Below are 21,574 nucleotides of genomic sequence, written 5' to 3' on the forward strand. Positions count from 1 at the left end.
GCACCAGGGCCCACCTGACCCTCAGATCATCTCCTCTCTTTGGTCACCTGTGTAGGGCTCCTCTTTCCCAGGAAAACTATCAGGCCTGCACACTTGGTCTGAACTCTGTCCAGACCTCTTCCCTTCCATCATCCTCCTCACTCTCTAGAAGCTTCCTCACACAGCACCATCACCATGGTCTTGGAGACTCTGTAGTTTAGTGCTCCTCCAGCACAGTGCTTGGCAGGGTTGATGCTCAGTACCTGAGTTTGGAACCACGGACCACCACAGGGACAGAGGTCCTGTATTGGACTCTCCCCTCTCCAGCTGTGAGCAGCTCCCCTGGGAACTCTCGGGAATGCCTGAGCATTGCGGCTTTAGTTAAGTGTTTTGAGAGCTTGCAGGAGGGGTGCAGGGCTTGCCATCGAAAGTCTACAATGTTTCATTAGGCCATCCCCGATCTGTGGCTTCCTGCAAGATGGCCCCTATTCTTGTGGTAAGAAGTCTAAAATATAAGTTTTAAAAGATGCTAGCCCGGGGCTGGGGATTTAGCTCAGTGGTAGAGCGCTTACCTAGGAAGCGCAAGGCCCTGGGTTCGATCCCCAGCTCCGAAAAAAAGAACCAAAAAAAAAAAAAAAAAAAGATGCTAGCCCTACTTGGGTGAGCAGGCCCTGCACCTTGCCTGAGTAGCACAGTTGAGCTACTGATGGGCAGGGTGAGCTAGCCCAGAGGGCATGAGATTGGGAGAGCAGACTCTGCCCCTTTGTGGGGATGCAGCCTTGGGTGAGCTAGCCGGGACAATGCTGAGTTCCCCCTGGTGGTGTGGGCGCAGGGGAGCTGGCAGGCTGATGAGCTCAGATACCTTCTAGGCCCTGATCTAGGGCTTTGAGTTGGCCCATCTCAGGATCTATATCATCTATGAACTACTGGAGCACAGGAAAGGCCTGACTCCGGGCAATAAGAGGATATCTGAGAGGAGTCCCAGGAAGGATCCAGTATTGATAGTGTAGCAGGAGCCAGAGGCCTCCAACCTATCAATAACACTGCAAGGAACAATTTGCAAGCAAAAAGTGTGGACACAAGGGTACACTGTGGGGCGCACTGCGACACTACAGTTTCCTCAATGAGATTTTTTTTTCCTGTGGGGGTGGACTGCAAGAGTAGAGGGTGGGTATGGGGGAGGGGAAAGTGAGTGGGATTGGGGTGGATGATGTGAAATTCACAAGAACCAGTAAAAAGTTGAAAAAAAAATGCTAGTCTTTTGGCCCCACCCCTAAGTGAAGTAGGCAATTAATGACTACTGAGGGCAAGACAGTCTGTAGTCTCCAGAGATGAGCGCCCTCATTCATTATCCTCATTATCCAAGTGGTCAGCGCTGTAAACCATACACATTTAAGTCATACTAAGTAGACTCAGCAGGTTGGATTTATATATTCATTTGTTTGTATATGCAGCAATGTAGCAAGTTAAGGGGGCCACGGAAAAGAAGAGAGGGGAAACGTGGGAGGGGTTGGGGCGAAGCGCAGGTTGGGGGGGTGTAATGAAAATTCTGTATACATTTATAAAAGAGGTTTTAAAAGCTAGCCTTGGGCAGTGGTATTGAAATGATTCTGTCCTGGGCCTAGGGTGGAGTGCATCAGATAGGGCAAATCACCCACAAGATCTTGTTTTGTAGAAGAAGACAGGACCCTTGGGTCCAATTCCGCCTTTGTTCCTGCCACCAGACTGGAGAAGGCGTCCCACCCAGCATGGCCAGGGAAAAGTGGACTGGATCCAGCCTAGTACACACCCCCTCCCTTCCACGCTTCCTGCACGTCACTCTCGCTGCGCTCCGAGGTCACTGGCTCGCGGTCAGGTACCTGGAGCCATGGAGACTCCCTGTTGCCAAATGTTGTGGTTTAAATCCAGTCTCTGTTTTTCCTTCCTGGAGACCAGGGCTTTCCTGAGACTCATCCACACACACAGCTCTTCCTTTGTGCTCTGAAGTCATTTCCTGCAAAGACAGCTCCCCCGGGAGGTCCGAGTCCCGAGGTACGGAGGTGAGGGCTTGGGTGGGGCAGGGGTCCTGTTGTTTGCTTTGGCTCTCTGCTTAGGGTGTGGTCAAAGCCAAATTCTGTTCTGTCCTGAACACAGCTTAATGAGGGGCGGTCTTGGCAGCCCCAATGTGCTCTGACAGGCACCCCCCCCCCCCATTTCATACTTTTCTGTCTGAGATATTGCTGTGCGCCTGCAGGAAGAAGAGATTCTGTCCCCTAGCAATGCCCTAAGCTTGGAGTGGACCAATGAGAAGGTGCCGCGTGCTCTCAGGGGAAGGACACTTCTGCAGCCCCATGTCCAGCTCCGGGAGCTCTGACTTAGGAGCCATGGGGAGTTACCCAATTGCGTTTCTCAAGGTTGAGTGATCCCCGCTAACCGCATTGCTTCTTCTATTAAATGAGAATTAAAAAAAAAATACCACTTGGTATGTCCGCCTCAATGATAGGAGACTGGTGTGAAGCTCAGGTTGGCTGAGGAGCCATGACTTCCGGAGCTGCCTGCTGTTCCCAGGCGATGTTGGTTTTAGGTTTCACTCCATGCTTCTCCAGGTAAAGCCAGCTTGGGAAGGGTTATCTAGTCAGGGGCTATGTCACCCTTCAGCAAGAGATAAGTTAAAATATTGAAACTAGGGGCTGGAGAGATGGCTCAGCGGTTAAGAGCACTGATTGCTCTTCCAGAGGTCCTGAGTTCAATCCCCAGCAACCACATGGTGGCTCACAACCATCTGTAATAGGATCTGATGCCCTCTTACATGTCTGAAGATAGCGACAGTGTACTCACATACATGAAATAGACAATTAAAAAACATCGAGACTAAGATATTCTTTCCTTCTCTTTTTCTCTCCCTGTCTGTCTGATTCTCTCTCCCCACCTCCGTCCCTTCCTGCATCTCTGTCTCTTTTCAGAGTTTCTTTTTGTAGAAACTCTGGCTGGCTTTGAATTTGTAATTCTCCTGCCTCAGCTCCCCAAATTCCTGGGATTATAGTCGTGTGTCACTGAGCCCAGATAAGGTGAATTTTCTTTATTTTTATTATTATAGTAATGATGATGATGATGGTGATGGTGTTGATGATTTTATGAGTGTGGGTGCTTTGATTGCATATATGTCAGTGCACGTGTACTCCTGGTACCTCTGGAAGCCAGGAGAAGGTATTGAATCCCCTGTCATTAGAGTTATAGACTGTTTGAAGCCTATAACTATAACACGGGTTCTGAACCTGTCAGAGCAGCCAGTGATCTTAACCACTGAAGCCCTGAATTTTCTTAGACTTTATTAGCACTTGCCATGACAGAGTTTACCACCAGGGGCACTGTCTGCCTCCAGCCATCCAAGTGGAGTGGGGTGGAACTAGACCCTTCCCTTTTAACCTTCAACCTCCACAAGGTCAACTGGCAGAGAGAGTTGGGTAACTGAGTTTCTTTCCCATGGGTCAGGAGAGTTATAGGAGTTACCGAGAGGCACAACTCAATTCAAAGCACATCTGCTCTTCCCTTGAATCCAGACGTACCAGGAGAGATCTCTAAAGGAGTAGGTCATTTAAATATAGGCAGGAGAGAATGCTTTACTTCCCTGCCGAAAAGAAAAAAAATGCAAATTGACATTTCATCCACATATCATTTCATACGCGCTAGCTTGGTGAAATTGCAAAAGGTCTGAAAAAGCCAGCTCTGGTGGGGCAGGGCTTACAGGAATGCAGGTGGGAGTGGAAAGACCCAGAAACCACTTCAGTAGCAGCCAGAAGACTTGGGGATGTTCTTCTCATTCCGGCGTCTCACTCTGGGTCTGTGTTATAGAGGAGAACAAGAAACCTGTTAGGAAAACAGTCTTCATTCGAGGCCAGCTGCAACTACAAAATAAAAGAAAAGAGAAAAAAAAAACACACAATGTTATTTTAGCTGCCTGTCCAATGTAGCAGCTAAAATGACCGTAGACATATGCCAACGCGAATATGTCTCAAAGAGGAATTATTGAGTGGGAAGAAGCCACAGAAGGAGCATCCGGTTGGATGGCATTATATAAAGTTTTAAACATGCAATAAAGGTGGCTATAAAAGGTGTATGGATACTTTCAATATAGTTTTTATCGCTCTAACAAAATCTTATAGACTGGATTGATTTTTTTTTTTTTTTTTTTTTTTTTTTTGGTTCATTTTTTCGGAGCTGGGGACCGAACCCAGGGCCTTGCGCTTCCTAGGTAAGCGCTCTACCACTGAGCTAAATCCCCAGCCCCTGGATTGATTTTTTAAGTTTTATTTTATGTGCATGGATGTTTTACTTGCACATATGTGGTGCCACATGTGTGCAGTGCCTGCAGAGTCTAAAGGGGGTGCCAGAACCCCTGGACCTAGGGCATGGTTGTGAGCCATCTGAGGGTGCTGAGAATTGGGCCGTGGTCCCTGGAAGAGCAGCTAGTCCTTTTAGCATCAGCCCCAACTCTCCAGTCCCTAGACTTTAGACAACAGAATTTAGCTTATGATTTCTGAGGCTACCAAGTCCAAGGAGAGGTGCTGTCAAGGGGAACAAGAGGAAACTAGTGGGGACACCAGCTCTTTCTAACCTTGAAGGGGGTCAGAGGTCAACAGGGATGGGAAGAGATTGCCCAGGGTAAGGTGGCTTCTCCTGCTTCACCTTAGAATGTGAAGTATCCTTTGTAGGTGAGGCCGCTGAAAATAAAATTAGTTGCCATGAGGTCACTTGGTATATGAGGTCATTTGGTGTGCCTCAAGCCAAAGTGACCAGTGTCTTTACAAAAAAAAAAAAAAGGGGGGGGGAACTGGGACCCAGACACATGTGCTGGGGGACATGGTATGATGATGGAAGCAGAGATAGAGGCAGAGATAGGGTGCTGGGTATGCCAGTCAAAGGTGCCGAGATTACCAGCAAACCAAGAGGGAGGGAGACAGAGACAGACAGAGAGACAGAGAGACAGAGACAGAGAGAGACAGACACACACAGAGAAAGAGACAGACAGAGAGACAGAGACAGAGAGAGACAGACACACACAGAGAAAGAGACAGACAGAGAGACAGACACAGAGAGACAGAGACAGAGAGAGACAGAGACAGACAGAGAGACAGACACAGAGAGAGAAAGAGGAGGGAGGAGGAGAAGGGAAGGGAAGGGAAGGGAAGGGAAGGGAAGGGAAGAGAAGAGAAGAGAAGAGAAGAGAAGAGAAGAGAAGAGAAGAGAAGAGAAGAGAAGAGAAGAGACTTGGGATGAACTGTCACCCTGCTGACAGACATCTTGATCTTGGATTTAAAGCACTCCAGAGCTGAGATGACTGTGTTTTTGCTGTTTAAGGCTCCCAATCTCCTTCGTTGTAGCGGCTGTAGCAGGCAACACACTGGCTCTAAACTAGCACTTTATGACTGAGAGGCTGAGGCCTTGAGAGCCGTGGACATCCAGCCCCTGAGAACGTAAGGCTAACCTACCAGTTTCTCTGTTCACACCACCTTCGTGGGCATGTTCTCTGTGTGAGTCAGCACTTCCTCGCAGACTGGGAATAACACCGGGTGAGCGTGTTCTGTGGAGTGCGGCAAGACACAGGCGCCTTCTGGGTGGTCTACCCCTGAACTTTATCTAGATGGTGCTTGGGAAAAGCAACAGTTAGTTCACTTATCACTTCTCAGCGATCGTAGAAGGAGCTGGACTCACACCGTGATCCCGCCATACAGCCTGCAGCCTTCAGACTGCCAGTCGTCTGGGTAATTAGAACAAGTCTGGCATGTTTGGCCGCTTAATTTATGTCCCTTACTTCCTTGGGTGTGGATGGTCCTGAAAGCCTTTCTCTGGGAACTCGTGATGCAGTCCAGATGCACCCATACAGAAGGGTCCCAAGTATGGTTGAAATCTGTGTGTAGACAGAGGAAGGACAGAGGACAGGCATCAGGAGATCCGGGACACAGCCCAATCTCCATCTCTCTGTGGCCTTGGCAAACCATGTACTGTTCTGTGGGCAGCACTCTGACCAGTAGTAAGGCGACTAGGAGTCAGGGTGGGGGGATCTAGCTCTTTCCAACCCTGAAGGAGGTCAGAGGTCAGCAAGACGGTAGAAGCAAAGGTAGGGTGGCTTCTTCCACTGTTTGGGTGCTTTGAAAAATCCTAAGTAGGGCTGGCAAGATAGTTCAGGCTGGTAAAGGCATCCATTCGCTTTCCAGCCCAGGGACCCAAGTTTGATCCCTTGAGCAACATGGTGGAGCAAAGAACCAAATTCCACAAGTTGACCTCTGAAGTCCGTATGTGAGACATGCAGATAGGCAGATGCAACACATAAATTAGAACCTAAACTCAGATCCTATCTAGAGTGCCGGTTTTCCTTCTGTATGTGTCTGGGTGGGCTGTTTCGAATGCCAGCATCCCTCCGGTAGGGCTCATCACATTCTTTGACCATTTGATTCATTTGATTCTTTGATCTGTGTCTTGGGGGAAACGAAGGAAATGTATGCAGATTCTTAAGAACTTGTACAGTTTAGCTGGCAAAGAACTTTGTAAAAGGAAGTATTCAAAATCGGAAATTAAAAAAAGAAAAGATTTATTTATGTATGTATACATATGTATGTACACTGTAGCTGTCTTCAGACACACCAGAAGAGGGCATCAGATCTCTTTAGAGATGGTTGTGAGCCACCATGTGGTTGCTGGGATTTGAACTCATGACCTCTGGAAGTATGGCCAGTGCTCTTAACCACTGAGCCATCTCTCCAGCCCCCCAAGTTGGAACTTTTTAAAAAGGATGTCTTTGACTTTGAAAAGGGCATCTTCTTGGCCAGGTCTCCTGTCTGCCCACTGCACCAGGAGTCTGCCTCCTCCAACCCCCACCCGACTCTCAGTGATAAAGCCACTTACTTTTGTGTCAATGTGACCAAAACACCCAGGGAACAACTCAGTGAGAATTATTTGTTTAGCCCATGGTTTCAGGGGGCTCAGTCCATCGTGGTTGGGAATAGCATGTTGGAGCACAGCAGCGCACATGATGAAAGCCTAGAAGCAGAGAAAGGGGTATACGGTAAGGGGTGGAGGCAAGGTAGAGCCCCAACAACATGGCCCCGGTGACTGGCATCCTTCGACCTCTTACTCCTAACCTAATAATGCTTACCATGGAATTCGTTCACCTACAGGTCAAGCCCTCAGCACCCAGTCTCTTCCTGAAAGCTTATCTGGCAACTTAGACCTAAGTATGAGAAACTACCGGTAAGTGTTCACAGTCAAGCCATAGTCCACCATCTGTGACTCATCTTTGAGGTGTCAAGCCTCTACCTCTAGGAGCTGGAGAGATGGCTCAGGGGTTAAGAGCACTGACTGCTCTTCCAGGGGAACTAGGTTCAACTCCCAGCACTCACATGGCAGCTCCCAATGGGCTGTAACTCCAGTCCCAGGGGCTCCGACACCCTCACACAGACCCCTCTGCAGGCAAAACAGCAGTGCGCATAAAAAGTCAATCATTTAAAAGTTGAAAACAAACTAAAAATACTTAGAATTATCAAAAGCAGGAGTGATACTGTTGGAGGAAGAAGCACACAGGCCTTCTTGCTACAGACTACACTGCAAGGACTCTTGACCTGGGAGATTCCATCTCCAACTTGCTGAGCCTTGCCAGGGCCATCCTTGACTGCCGAACTGGCTTTTGTGTGCCTTCATGATGGCGTGGCCCACCTTCCTGTTCAGATCTTAAATTCCTGACATGTCAGGATCCTTATAGCTGCACTCATGCAGAATCCAGGGCTGTGAGGTTGTGGCCAGAGGTTCTTGGCTTGCAGCATTGGCTTCCACAAGGAAAAGGCACAGAGTGCACTGTTAAATCCCTGGTGCAGGGCAGACAAATGAGCCCATGAACAGTGCTTTCCCCCATGCTGTACCCTGCTGCACCACAGCCCCCTTGGCTGGAGAGCTTATAAGCCTTGGATCCAGAAGGCAGCCTTCAGGGACATGAGAATTAAATGTCTCTACCATGGGAAAGAGAAAAGCTTTCCTCATCTCTAAAGGAGTGGTGTCCAGAGTAGCCATGAGGTGAAGGCTGACTTCAGAGCAGGGGTTGGGGACTACTGAAGACCCAGGCTTGGGTAGACCTATGTGATAGCTGAAGTAATTGTGAAACACCAGGGTGTCATGAAGGGAACCTTCAAACCACAGATCACTTTCACCTAGCCGTTTCCCTCTTCTTTAGTAATTCCCGCAACACTTTTCTTCTTTTATTTGCTTTGTTGGGCAGTTTTATGTCAACTTGACAGGAGATAGAGTCGTTCAGGAAGAGAGAATATTCACAGAGGAACTACCTCCACCAGATTGGCCTCTAGAGAAGCCTGTGGGACACTTTCTTGATTAATGATTGATGTGGGGGGGGGAACCTATCTTGTTGTGGGTGAGGACACCCCTGGGCTGGTGGTACTGTGTTCTATAAGAAAGCAAGCTGAGCAAGCCACAGGAGCAAGCCCGTAAGCAGCATTCCCTCATGGCCTCTGCATTGACTCTCCTGTCCCCAGGCTCCTTACTTGACTCCCTGCTCGGACTTCCTTAAGTGATGGGCCAGGACATGGATGTTTCTGTCCCCAAAGCTTAAATTCACAGGAACCCGTTTCTTCCCCCTTCTTGTACTTCTGATTATCTTTATACATCTGTCACAACTACCTCTCCCAAGGCTTGCTAAACCTCCCATCTTAGCAAAGAGAGGCTTGGATTTAGCAAACCTCAGTGCTTTGGCAGGCTAGAGCATCTGACTATAATTTATTGGTGTTGTCTCATTTCCATAGTATTTATTTTTAGGTTCCCATTTACTTAGAGTAAATGCTACTGCCCTTCCATTTACAACAGTGACATGAGGTCACTTTCCTTTATAGATAATCTGCTTAAGCAGAAACAATTGAGCCCATTTAAAAGATATTAAGTGACTAAGAGAATAGGCTTTATCTGAAACAATATAACAAGGCTGAGGAGTGGCTGGCGGATGACCGAAGTCTGGGAATCAAGGCTATAGAGTGGTTTGCCTGAGAGAAATCTCTTCTGGATATTGCTTCCTGTGACATTTATGGCTTTTGCTTTTGATGATTCAAAGTATTCTCCGAATGGGTTTTTCCTAGCGTCTCAAAGCAGTAATTCAATAAAGATGCCCACAGACCGGGCATCATTGAGCGTGTGGGCTCTGAAGCCAGACTCCCTGACTCTTCCCATGTCCTGGTTGTGTGATGTTGGGTGAATGAACATAGCTGCCCGTGCCCAGCATCCCATTCGCAATAGGATGCTGCTGCTGTCCGCTGTCCAAAGACGAAGTGTGCATACAAAGTAGCGAGTAGTATCTGGTATCCACCCAGCCTGCAGTAAATCATGGTGTCCTTGTCATTCTTACTGGTGTGGCTAGAATGCACCAGTCTGGTGGCGTTGAGAGTAACCTGTTAAATTTTGGAGTGAAGTCACCGTTTTGATGACTAGAAAGTTTCACGTCCTAGTGGGAAGATGAGGTGCATTCAGCACGAAGACTTAGACAAACGCCACACTCCACCTGGCAATGCAAGAACAGAGGCTGCGGAAGGTCTTGGCAAGGGCCAGCACCTTGAAGATGGAAACTCTCCCATGTCAGATGACCTTCAGTTTGGATCCCAAGATGGGAGGTATTAGATGACCGTGAAGAGAAGGAATCTGTAACATCCATTTCTTTCATAAAATATTTAAAAACAATTTTTTTATGTCATTCTGTGTGTATGGACATGTTGCTTGTGCACCAGTGTGTGCCTGGACTTACAGCCAGCTGTGAGCTGCCACATGGGTGCTGGCAATCGAACTTGGAAGAGCGGCCAAAGCTTTTAACCACAGAGCCATCTCTCTAGCCATTGTTTCCATATGATTGGGGTTTAATGAAGGTCTTTGTTAAAACTTTCAATTCAACACTTGACCTGAAGTGGAAAACTTTTATTGTAGAGAAACAAAATAAAGGGCATAGTTCCACTGCTGCTGGATGAAGTAATGGGAGGTTGCAAATATCACAGCTAAAACTTTCCATGCATGTGAGGACAGACACGTGACCCCTCTGGCCGAGACTCCTGACTGCCAGGGCTTGCATGGCTGGGAGCCAATAGATATGGATTCTAGTCCTCTCCTGGTGACCAAATATGTCTTTCGGCCCACCTTCTCATTTTAAGTCAGAGCCACCAGATCGCCTCAAGGACATTTAGCATTTCGTTGGGCTTTATCCCGGGAGGCAGTGGGAAGCAGGGAGGAAGACCCAGCGTATCCAGGATACTAGAGGGTCATGGGCCTTGGAGTTGAGTGGACCTTGACTCAGGCTCCCTGAAATATGTGCGGCTAGGGTGTTTTGGGGTTAGTTTCTTACCCTACTCAGCCTCAGTTTTTACAGCTGTGCAATGAGCAGAGTAATTATTGAACAGGGATGTTGAAGAAATGAAGGGTAATATATTGAATAGGCTACACGCACATACACATACAGAGAGAGGGGGTGAGGGGGAGAGGGAGAGAGAGAATGTAAATAGATACAGTGCACCTGAAAAAAAATGCTTCATCATTCTCCCACAATGATGAAGTAGGTGTCAGAAAAGCCAGATATAGTTTACCCATCCAACTAGCAGAGACTCAAAGGCTGACAATCTCTAGTGTTGGTGAGGGGACAAAGAGACAGGTCTTCTTATGTCCTCTTGATGGGAAGATGAGGACAACTTTTTACTCTGAAATAATTTCTGTCTGTGGAGGAGTTGCTATGGAGCACAGGGAGTTTGTCTGCATCCGTCACCTGGCTTCCCTGAATGCCAGTAACCTACAGGGTCATGGTGCCATGATCTGGAGAGAGAGACTAATATACCTAATGATCTAACCAAACCAATCCAGTATGGATTAAAAATGGCAAAGACCTAATTTAGATTTTTCCGAAGGGGGGCGGGTCAAGGGACCTTAGACTGATTAGGGAAGCAAGGAAGTCCCCTTTAAGAGGGGCTACTTCTTGTGCCCTGCATGATTGTTCCAATTGTCGATGCCTACCTGGAAGAAAAGCCCGTTGTGGGAGGAAAATGGTATGCCCAAGGAGGATACCCTGGGTGGGACCAATAAGGGAGTCTGGGAAGAGAAAGGCCCTGGGATCCTATAAAATGTCCAGTGCAGAGTCCATGGACAGATTCCCAGCCCTGGGGCTCTTCCCATCTTGATGGGAGCAGTTTGTCTACCATTAATCAACTGTGTCATTTTCTTTCTTTCTTTCTTTCTTTCTTTCTTTCTTTCTTTCTTTCTTTCTTTCTTTCTTTCTTTCTTTCTTTCCTTTCTCTCTCTCTCTCTCTCTCTCTCTCTCTCCCTCTCTCTCTCTCCTCCTCTTCCTCCTCTTCCTCCTCCTCCTCTCCTCCTCCTCCTCCCCTCCTCTTCCTCCTCCTCCTCTTCTTCCTCCTCCTCCTCCTTCCCTGCTCCTGCCCTTTGGTGTGCTATGCTTGCAGCTTGTGGGTTGTCTCCCTTTGTTACTTTAGTGCTTCTCCCTGTCATCCAAGCCCTGGCTTGTTCCATGAATGAAGTTAACAGATCCCCTTAGATGGCCACCCACCTCATGCCAACATTTGCTTTGTGTTCCAGGATCTAACCCAGGTCACCGTGCTGCACCAATCTTTGTGTTTTCCTCGGCCCCTCGGTCCCTTCCAAACAGTGATGTTCCTTGGCCTCTCCCTGTCTTCTCCTCACTTCTCTGGCAATGCCTCACAGATATGCCCGGAGGAATGTCTCACTGGTGTTTCTGAGTCTAGCCGTGTTGACAGCCACAATTAGCCATCATGTCTTGCTTGGCTGTTTGGTAGGATGATCTTCAATTTGGGTTTTTCTGATGCTTCACCATGATTAGACCAAGATTACAGGCTTTGGTGAAGGAGAGGAGAGAACCGAGGTGTTGTTCTCATCCAAGGGCACATGATGTCATTATATCTTAATCCTGGAGATCTTATCTTCCTTCCCTTGCTGAAGATGGTGTCAGTTAAGTTTCTCCTGTAGGCCATCAGTGTATTCACCTCTTAATGCTATTGTTAAACAGGTTCTCTAAATCTAACACACATCCAAAGGGAGGGGAATTAAAATGCAACCCTGGAGAGGGATGTGTCAGAGTTTGTGAATTCGACCCGCCATGGAAATTAGTAAATATTTTGAGGAAGATGTTTTGAAACTACTGCCTGTTTTTCCTTAAACCTTTGCCACTAGTTTCAGCGTCCATTGCTGGATCCTGCCCACAGTGATTTGCTGTTTTGATAAGGTAATGGTGCCTCAGTTCCTCCATTTGTTCTGCGTTTATTAGTTGGAGGTCTTATAGAGGAAGAGGGCTCCGTCGTTCCCAGGTATTGGTTTCATCGTTGGTTGCCTCGGTGTGGACCACTGTATGTTCGTTTTATTCTTTGGGATTGAGAGACCACATCTTGGGTTCAGACTCCATTATAAAGGACCTGGCCTAAGGTTGAACTCTCTAGGACCAGTTTCCAGGCTACTTTCCAACACACCTGTGCCTTCAGACCACAAGCCCACCCCTGCTACTTCACTTTCTAACAACCACCAATCAGGAGGAAAGCAGAAATTAAGTTTATGTTTTTGGCTCCCAGCACCAGCTAATTATTCTTAAGGGCAACAAAAATTCCATAATGGCCCCTCTCAATAAGATGTGTATCACGCTAGAAAACCCCCTCCCCACTTGCTTACTATTTCCTATAAAACCTATAAAACATCAGAGACGTGTGTGGCCCAAGCCTGAGCTTGAGATAAATATACCCTAGTGGGAATGCATCACGGTTGGCTCTTTGGTGGTCTTCTGGGGCTCTTGAATGAGGCACGATAATTCAATACAGTTTTACTGAGAACATTGGAAGCAATGGCACATTGGTTGGGTGGCTTTTGCTGGGGGCGGGGGATGTGAACATTTACTTACCCCAGATAGAGTATCACCAGCAGACACCCCCCCCCGCCCCAAATCCACAATCTACCAGAGTCAAATTTGGTGAACCAGTTGTGCTTATTTATAGGATTATGGGTAAAAGAGTATGGATGAGTCGAAGCAGCTGTGTTATGAAAGAGTCCACAATATCATGGGCAATGACTCAGGAAAGCTGAAGCCCTGGGGCTGTCTGCATGACTTACAGATAGATGTGTATGACTTGCAGACGGATGGGCATGATGGAGAGTGTCCTGTTTCCTAGTGGCCTTTACAGCTTGCATAACTTTGGAAGTGAAGGGTTTTGTGAATTTTTTATGTTTCAGGGGCTCCCTGAGATTTGTGAGTTGTTTGCCTCCTGAGTCTTAAGGGAGCTTCCTTCTAGGATAGAATGCCTCAAGTTGGAGCTTCTGGAGTCTTAACAAGCCCCTTGCCAGGATGAAAACATCTTAATTCAGAGGGTACTATTATAGAACATAATTGTTCCTTGATATTTTCCTCCTAATATCCTAATATTTCTAAACCCTTATCTTATTTAATCAATTATTTACTTGTATCAGAATGGACCAGTAGCCATTTATTTTATTCCTTGGGGTATAATTCAATACAATTATTCTAGGATCACTTTCAGGGTGGTACATAACCTTTGACATGTTCTCTCTCTCTCTCTCTCTCTCTCTCTCTCTCTCACACACACACACACACACTTTTTAGAAACTGAGAACGGGCCACTAGTGGGACTGGTAGGTCACTGCTCTTGTCACTGATCCAAATCCTCTCAGCAGCCAGAGCTAAAGATGGATGGACGTAGGCACGTGAACCTGCCACCTACCATTGCTCTGGCTTGTCCCCGTTATGATACTAATAAATGAGTTTATGATAAATAATGATAATAAATGAGTTTATGTTGCTGTCTGCAGTACTAATCCAGCCAACAGGGCTAACCCAGCCTTGCATTTGTTTATGCTTTTGAAGACTTACTTATTTTTATTTTATCTGTATTGGTGATTTGCCTGTGTGTGCACACCACAGCATGCATTGTCCAAGAAAGTGAGAAAGGATGTTAAATCCCGTCTTAGGACTTCTTTTCCTGCACAAAACATCATGACCAAGAAGCAAGTTGGGGAGGAAAGGGTTTATTCAGCTCACACTTCTGCATTGCTGTTCACCACCAAAGGAAGTCAGGACAGGAACTCACATGGGGCAGGAACTTGGAGGCAGGAGCTGATGCAGAGGCCATGGAGGGGTCCTGCTCACTGGCTTGCTTCCCTTATAGAACCCAGGACCACCAGCCCAGGGATGGCACTGCCCACAGTGGGTTGGGTCCTCCCCCCTTGATCACTAATAGAGAAAATACCTTACAGCTGGATCATGGAGGCATTTCCTCAAGGGAAGCTGGTTCGCTCTGATAACTCCAGCTGTGTCAAGCTGACAAACACAACCAAGGAGTACAAATCCCCAGGATCTGGAGCTACAGATGATTGTGAGCTGCCATGTGGGTGCTGGGAACTGAATCTGGGTCCTCTGGAAGAGCAGCCATGCTTCTAACTCCTGTGCTGCCTCTCCCTCACCCTCTCTCTCCCTTCCCCATGCCTATTTGTAACTTCCGTCTCCAGCTGTAAGAAATTTGACTCTTTTGTAATTTAGTTACTTATTTGTTCAACTCTAGTGTTGAGCATGAAATAGTTTCAGTCTACTCATCCTCTCTACAGGGAAAGACATCCGACAAATGAAAGTGTAACACTCTTTGTCATTGGTCTCTCTCACAGGATCAAGTCCAAAGGCTGCTTTGCAAAACCACCAAGGCCGAAAGCAATGCTTCAAAGGTGCGACACAAACTCACACTACCCATGTTCTCCAGGTAGGTGACACCACAGCAAGGCTTCCACCAGGATGTTTGCTGCAGTGGGTTTTGTGTCCATCAAAAACCAGAAGAATGCCGTGCATATAACCACAGTGACAGGCAGAGGGCTCTGGGTGGCTTAGCAGAAGGGAGTAAATGCAACCGCAGTGTTGTAAAATGTCTGTGTTATATACAAAGGGATGGTAACATCCGGAGAACCCAGTGTCTAACTGTGATCCCTGAAGCAGCCTCTAAAAATAATGCAAACAGTTCAAGTTGAAAGGGCACCATATCTATTAAAATGGGATTCTAAAATGTGCTCAAACCGTGCAAAGGGGGAAGAAAAATGAGAAGAGAAAAAAAAAAATCCTCAAACTGGATCAAACCAGAACAACAGCAAAGTTGGAATTGTCAGGTGGAGGCTAAATGATTAAATGGTAGACCTAATTCCAATCATATTAATAATTAAATAGGAATATATCATTCAGCCCAATTAAGAAGTTGCTATTCCTGGACAGTGTTCAGAGAGTGAGAGACTTTGGAGCGCTCAGTCCTAAATATGATGTCTTTATCACATTCCTCCCTTCAAGGCTCAGGGATCTATGCAGAAGTGGGGGAGGAGGAGGAGGAGGAAGAGGAGGAGGAGGAAGAGGAGGAGGAGAGAGGAGGAGGGGAGAGGGGGAGGAGAGAGGGGAAGGAGGAGGAGGAAGAGGAAGAGGAGGAGGAAGGGAGAGGAGGAGGAGGGGGAGGAGGAGGAAGAGGAAGAGGAGGAGGAAGGGAGAGGAGGAGAGAGGGAGAAGGAAGACTGTGAGAGCCAGAGATGGTGAATGCTTCCATGGAAACACCATTTTCCAGACACAGCAGAGCTAATACACAAGTGAACTCAAGAGACTGGCAGCACACACAGGACTACACGGTTCAAGTCAGACAAAAATTCCAGCACAGAGAAGGGGAAGTGCACACAAAGTCCCACCCTAACCAAGAAGCCATGTGCAGTTGATACGGACGAGGAGGACTGGAGACGTCTCTGCTGAGTGCATCAACCACACTCCAAGGCAGGCTCAGGGGTAGTCGACAACACAGAAAGACAGACTCCATTTGTGTGTGTGTGTGTGTGTGTGTGTGTGTGTGTGTATTTATGTGTGTATTTGTGTGTATATGAGTGTATTTGTGTGTATATGTGTGTGTGTTTGTGTGTTTTTGTGTGTGCGTGTTTATGTGTGTATTTGTATATATGTGGGAGTGTGTCTGTGTGTGTCTGTGTATGTGTGTATGTGTGTGTATGTGTGTCTGGGTATGTGTGTGTGTATTTGTGTTTGTGTGTCTGGGTATGTGTGTGTGTGTTTGTGTATATGGATGTGCTTGTATTTATGTGTGTGTGTGTGTGTGTGTGTGTGTCCAGTCTGAGTTTCCCCTGCAGGGTGGGTGGACTTGAAGCAGCAGCAGGCTCAGTTAGCTCTTAGCTTCCCCTCTACCTCAGCGAATGGCTGCCTAGGTGCTTTTTTGAGTATTCGAAACCAGCTTCCTGGAATCTATGTCCTCACTGTGGGCCAGCAATAGTATTCCTGAAAGCTTGTTTTTATGGAAGAAAATCCAGCTAAACCTGGTCCACTGGCCCCGCCAGCTTCATAAAATACAAAATTGCATTAAGAGGAAAATCTTTCATAACTCAGATCTGAGGGGCTGTGTGTAGGGAGTGACTTGAAGTAGCCCCTGGCTTCTTAATAGGGGTGGGAGATGAAGTCATCTTTAAAACACAATTTGAGGGACCGGAGAGATAGCTCCATGATTAACAGCACTTGCTGCTTTTGCAGAGGACCAGGGTTCGGTTCCCAGCACCCACACAGTGGCTCACAACTGTCTACAACTCCAATTCTAGGGCACTGACACATCTGGCTCCCTAAGGCACCAGCACACTTGTGTACACAGGCTCACATGCTGGCAGCCACACAGTTAAAACACTCTTCCATATTCAGAAGGCTCTCTGTAGAGCCCGGGAAGTAGAGTGGCAAAGTGCAAAGGTCAGGGGTCACGGAGCCTGACACGGTTGTCGATCCCCATTTGGCTCAGCTTCGGTGACCCTCTCTAAGCCTCCATTTTATTATCTGTAAAGTGATTCTAGCACACAACAAATATGCTACAGATAGTTTTCTTCCCTAGCTCTTCCCCTACTCTGCCGTCTGATACCCAAACTTCTGATTGAGATGACAGAACAAGGCTTCTACTGTGCCCAGTGCTGTTCCCAACTCCTTCCCCCTGTGTGGGGCTGCACTTCGCCACTTGCTCCCAACGAATGCAGAGCAGAGAGTGATGGACTGTCTACCTTTCCGTTACTTTATCAGAGATTGGGCTTGTGTTGTCGCTTCTATGCTGGTGCTTGGTGTCTGGGCTGGACGTTTCTAGGTTCTTAGCCTCTTATCCAAGTAATTGATTGAAAACAAAGACACAGATTTGCTGAAGAGACAAGGTAGCTTCATTTAGATCAAAGCGACAGCATGGGGGTGCAGAGGGAGACATTGTCAAGAGCAGCCCACAGGAGAGGACCTCTCCATTAGCATGTGGGACATCCTTGTATGGGATTCAAGAGAAGGGGTTGGTTATTAAGGGGAATGGTGTAACCCGTTCTCTATTTTGGTTGGTAGATTTCTCCTTTCCTACAATGCATCTGTTTAATGCATTAGTTACTCACACATAAGCATGTGATGGTAAGCAGGGACGTCTCCCTAAAACGTTCCCAGAAGATGCAGTTTGCCCTACTAAGACTGCACCCCAAACTGGTTCAGGCTGGGCTGGCCCTTCTATTTCTCCTATTCAGACACATCGGGAGCATACCTGAATATAAACTGTCTAAATTTGATTGTTACTAGAGATGGGAAAACTCATCCCATTGTTCAAAGATGGGAATGCGTGTAGCTTAGTACTGACTGGGGATTTGAGGGGGCTCTGCAGTGCCAGGTTCACTGGTTGGAGAGGGGTTGATGTTTATAGTGCCAGCAGGGGAAGAAACTATGTTGCCAACTACACGGTTACAAAGGCTGTAGGTGACTTACCCAAACCTAATGGGGCCCTAAACTAAGCTACTCGTATTCCTGCCTCAGTATTGCTTACCTCACTACCCTGTTGTAGGCTGTCCTGTGAGAGATGCCCAAGTGGCAAGGAGCTGAAAGCTAGAACTCAGCGTATTTATTTTCCTTAGGGAAAGGAGGTGTCTTAGCAGCTATAGGTGGGAGCTTGGGAGACAGCCCTTCCGCGTGCCTTGAGAAGGTGAGATATCTAGTCAACACGATCAGCCTGAGAAAGGCCCTGATCCAAACCCCAGCTGTCTTATACATGGTCCTCACCTACAAAGGCTGTAAGAAAAGGGGTATTTGTTATGCAGCACAGATAGCTAATGTCTCGGCAAAATGCATTTTCAAAAGGACTAAGGGGACGATATGCCTTTTTCTCTTGACAGCTGGGGGAGATCGAAGGCTGATGATGAAGTCTTGTTGGAGGCTCCTCATTCCGTGGTTGGCTGAAGCCCACGTGTGTCCTCCACCTGAGGCCTGAGCTTTTCCGTAACCTAGAGGCTGGGTTCCAAAAGCAGGGGAAGGAGCAAGAGGGAGAGGAGGAAGGGAGGGGGAGAATGGGGAGGAGAGAAGAAAAGGAGAAAGCGGGAGAGGGGGATGGGGCAGAAAAGGAGGGAGCCAGGTTAGAGATAAGACAAGTGGGACAAAATATAGAAAACAGTAGAAACCATGAATTATAAAGAAAACCACTGATGGCCCAGTCTTCTTCAGATTAAGGAATGGGATTTGACACTTTCTAAAAGCTGATTTCCTGGAAGATAATTTACATACCATACAACCTAACCATTTAAAGTGCAACATTATCATTTTGCTATGTTCACAGAGGCACAGCAATTCATTTAAAACATCGTCACCATCCCACACTGAGCTCTTGCTTTCCTTAGCATGGGCAGTAGCAGTAGTGACTGTCCCCTGGACTGCCCAGGTCTACCTTCTGTCTATGTACAGTTGCCAGCTCTGTAACGTTGAGATGTCTCCAAAGCACAGGGTTGTGTTAGGAGCCATTGTCTCATCTCACAATGGATAGAAGTAGGGGTGGGGGGTAAGCGTCTGGTCAGTTGGACCCAACTATTCATGCCTAGGATTAGAGACCAAGGGAAGCTGGCAGCCCTGAGGTCTTCCGCATTGTCAGAATTTAGGGATTTGGGTCCATTTCTGAGAGACACAAGAAGGTTAATATTAAACTTCGGAGTCTGAAGCCTCGGAAGGAGTTAGAGAAGAAATCTAATTCCAAGACACTGTCTCGTGCAAAGCACAAGAAAGTTTTCCTTTACCTGTTGATCTTGAGACTCAAACTGCCTTGGATAACACCCAACATATGGGAAATGCACAGGAAACCCATGGGGGTGCATATTCTGTATTCTATGATGAAGGCTCAAAACACAGCTTATTGAGGGTTTTTTGTTTGTTTGTTTGTTTGTTTGTTTTTTGCTGGGAGTGGAGAAGAGAGGAAGACAAATGTGACCGGAGATGTATGAAACGTTCTGTGTTCTGTCTTGGTGTCTCCAGCTAGTTTCTCTGGACTCTAAGTCCTTGCTGATATGGTTCCTGTATTACATTTTAAGGTCATGTATGATCACATCCTGTTTCCACTGTCCTGCTGTCTGTCCCCAAGGTTATGCCATAATGAGGGTTTGAGTGTGACAGGACCTTTCAGAGCCTGGCTGTGCTTGATCTAAGGGTCTAAAATGCCTGACAAGGTCATCTATGATCTGGAACAGTGCATTTGAGTTCATGGTCTCATGCCAGGTACAATAAATGACACAGACTCCCCTTGGAGTGTGCACGGTGGTAAGCAAATAAGTTGGATTATGAATTACAGACATAGCCAGTCACGGTGGTGCATGTCTCTGATCCCAGCTTTGGAGATGCAACAAGCGGATCTCTGCACCACTGAGGCTGACTTCGTCTACATAGTAAGTTTCAGGTCATCCAGGGCGATATATAGTGAGACCGTAATCACCACCACCAACAGAAAGTGAGAAATTAAATGGAAGAAACTCAGGAGCATGGGAGGAATTTCTAAACATAGAAAGAGCCTTCAAACTCCTTTGTCTACGATTCTTTTTTTTTTTTTGGTTCTTTTTTTTGGAGCTGGGGACCGAACCCAGGGCCTTGCGCTTCCTAGGTAAGCGCTCTACCACTGAGCTAAATCCCCAGCCCCTTGTGTACGATTCTTAATAGGAAGGAAGAAACTGGACAAAGACTGGCATAATCTCTGTTCTGATTGGTTGATTTTCTGGGCTACCTTGGGCCAAGCCAATGGAGGGTCTACACACTTTCTCCGAATCTGCCCTTCTGACCTAACCATAGGGATGAGGGTGCACTGTTCACAAGCTGCCTACCCACTGACCATCTCAGACTCTGCCTTTGGTAATTCACTTGGGGCTCTACAATGGCAGACTTAACTCTAATCGAGCCACCAAATGGTAGCTGCAGTCTTTCTGAGTGACATGTTTTGCTCCGTCTATGGGATGGTCTCTGGAAATAGGGGGAATCTTTCTTAGAAACTACCTTTATTTAGGGGTTGGGGATTTAGCTCAGTGGTAGAGCGCTTGCCTAGCAAGCGCAAGGCCCTGGGTTCGGTCCCCAGCTCCAAAAAAAAGAAAAGAAAAAAAAAAACTACCTTTATTTAACACTCATCAGTTCTACTACATGGCTCTAGCTCTTGCACTAATTCAGGAAAAGCCTCAGCTTTTTTTTTTTTTTTTTCTGTCTCAGATTGCTTGTGCTCTGTGTTCATTCTGGGGATTGTGACTGTATAGCTGTATATTGTGCTGGGCTCTCACTCTATCCCTTACTTCTCTGGGTGTTTCCCATTCTTGTTCTAAGGGTGTGTGTGTGTGTGTGTGTGTGTGTGTGTGTGTGTGTGTGCATATGTGTGTCTGTAGATTTTGCATGTGTATGCATGTGTGTGCATGTGTGAATGTTTGCATGTGTGTGGAGAGGATCTGTGGTTGAGGGTCACAGATCAGAAGTCTTGGAGGACTGGGATTGAATTTAAATTCATTATCTACCACCTGGTCTTCCTAAACATTTGGTTCTTCTGTGGTTGAAAGGGATCTTGTGTTGTTGGGATCTGTCTTAATTACTTGTCTATTATTGTGATAAAATACCATGACCAAGGCAACTTATAAAAGAAAGTATTTAATTTGGATTTGCGGTTTCAGAGGGTTAGAGTCTATAATGGTGGAGCAAAGGTATGGGGTCAGGAACTGCTAGCTGAGAGCTCACATCTTGATCCACAAGTAGGAGAACAGGAGGAAAGGAGAGAGAACGAGAGAGAGAGAGAGAGAGAGAGAGAGAGAGAGAGAGAGAGAGAGAGAGAGGTGTGAATCTTTTGAAACCTCAAAGCCCACCCCCAGTGACACACCTCCTAATCCTTCCCAAACAATTCCACCAGCAGGGTGCCATTCTCATTCAAACTGGGATGGACCCTGGAGATTTTGGTCTGCTGGGGACAATGTCCTAAACCTTCTGGGTTTGCTATAGAAGTCAAGATGAGACCAGAAGCTGCCCCCATCTTTTCTCTGTGATGTGCACCAGATTGAAACTTTGAGGTTAGCAACCATTCTGCAAGCCCTACAGCCTTGCACACAGCTGCTAGTGTGTATCCATCCCTCAGATACATTACCCAAAGGCTACACTGGGCCAGGTCCCTATGTTTAAGCACTTTATTTTGTGTTTATTTACAGAGGAGGCCTAAAAAGGATCCCTGACTAGCACATGGCCAGTCACACAGCCTGCACTCTCCAGAGCTCC

At 47.0% G+C, this 21,574-nt stretch overlaps 1 long non-coding RNA gene across 1 annotated transcript; it reads left to right on the forward strand.

Annotated features, from left to right (window-relative positions):
- Window positions 1-1,791: 1,791 nt before the first annotated feature.
- Window positions 1,792-18,498, forward strand: LOC102549578 (uncharacterized). The gene is made up of 4 exons (XR_015642655.1): window positions 1,792-2,010; window positions 7,134-7,206; window positions 14,671-14,762; window positions 18,199-18,498. It is a non-coding gene; the product is annotated as an uncharacterized LOC102549578 (long non-coding RNA).
- The last annotated feature ends 3,076 nt before the right edge of the window (window positions 18,499-21,574 follow it).

Source organism: Rattus norvegicus, chromosome 18, assembly GCF_021556685.1.
Source record: "Rattus norvegicus strain SHRSP/BbbUtx chromosome 18, alternate assembly SHRSP_T2T, whole genome shotgun sequence".
NCBI classification, from domain to species: domain Eukaryota; kingdom Metazoa; phylum Chordata; class Mammalia; order Rodentia; family Muridae; genus Rattus; species Rattus norvegicus.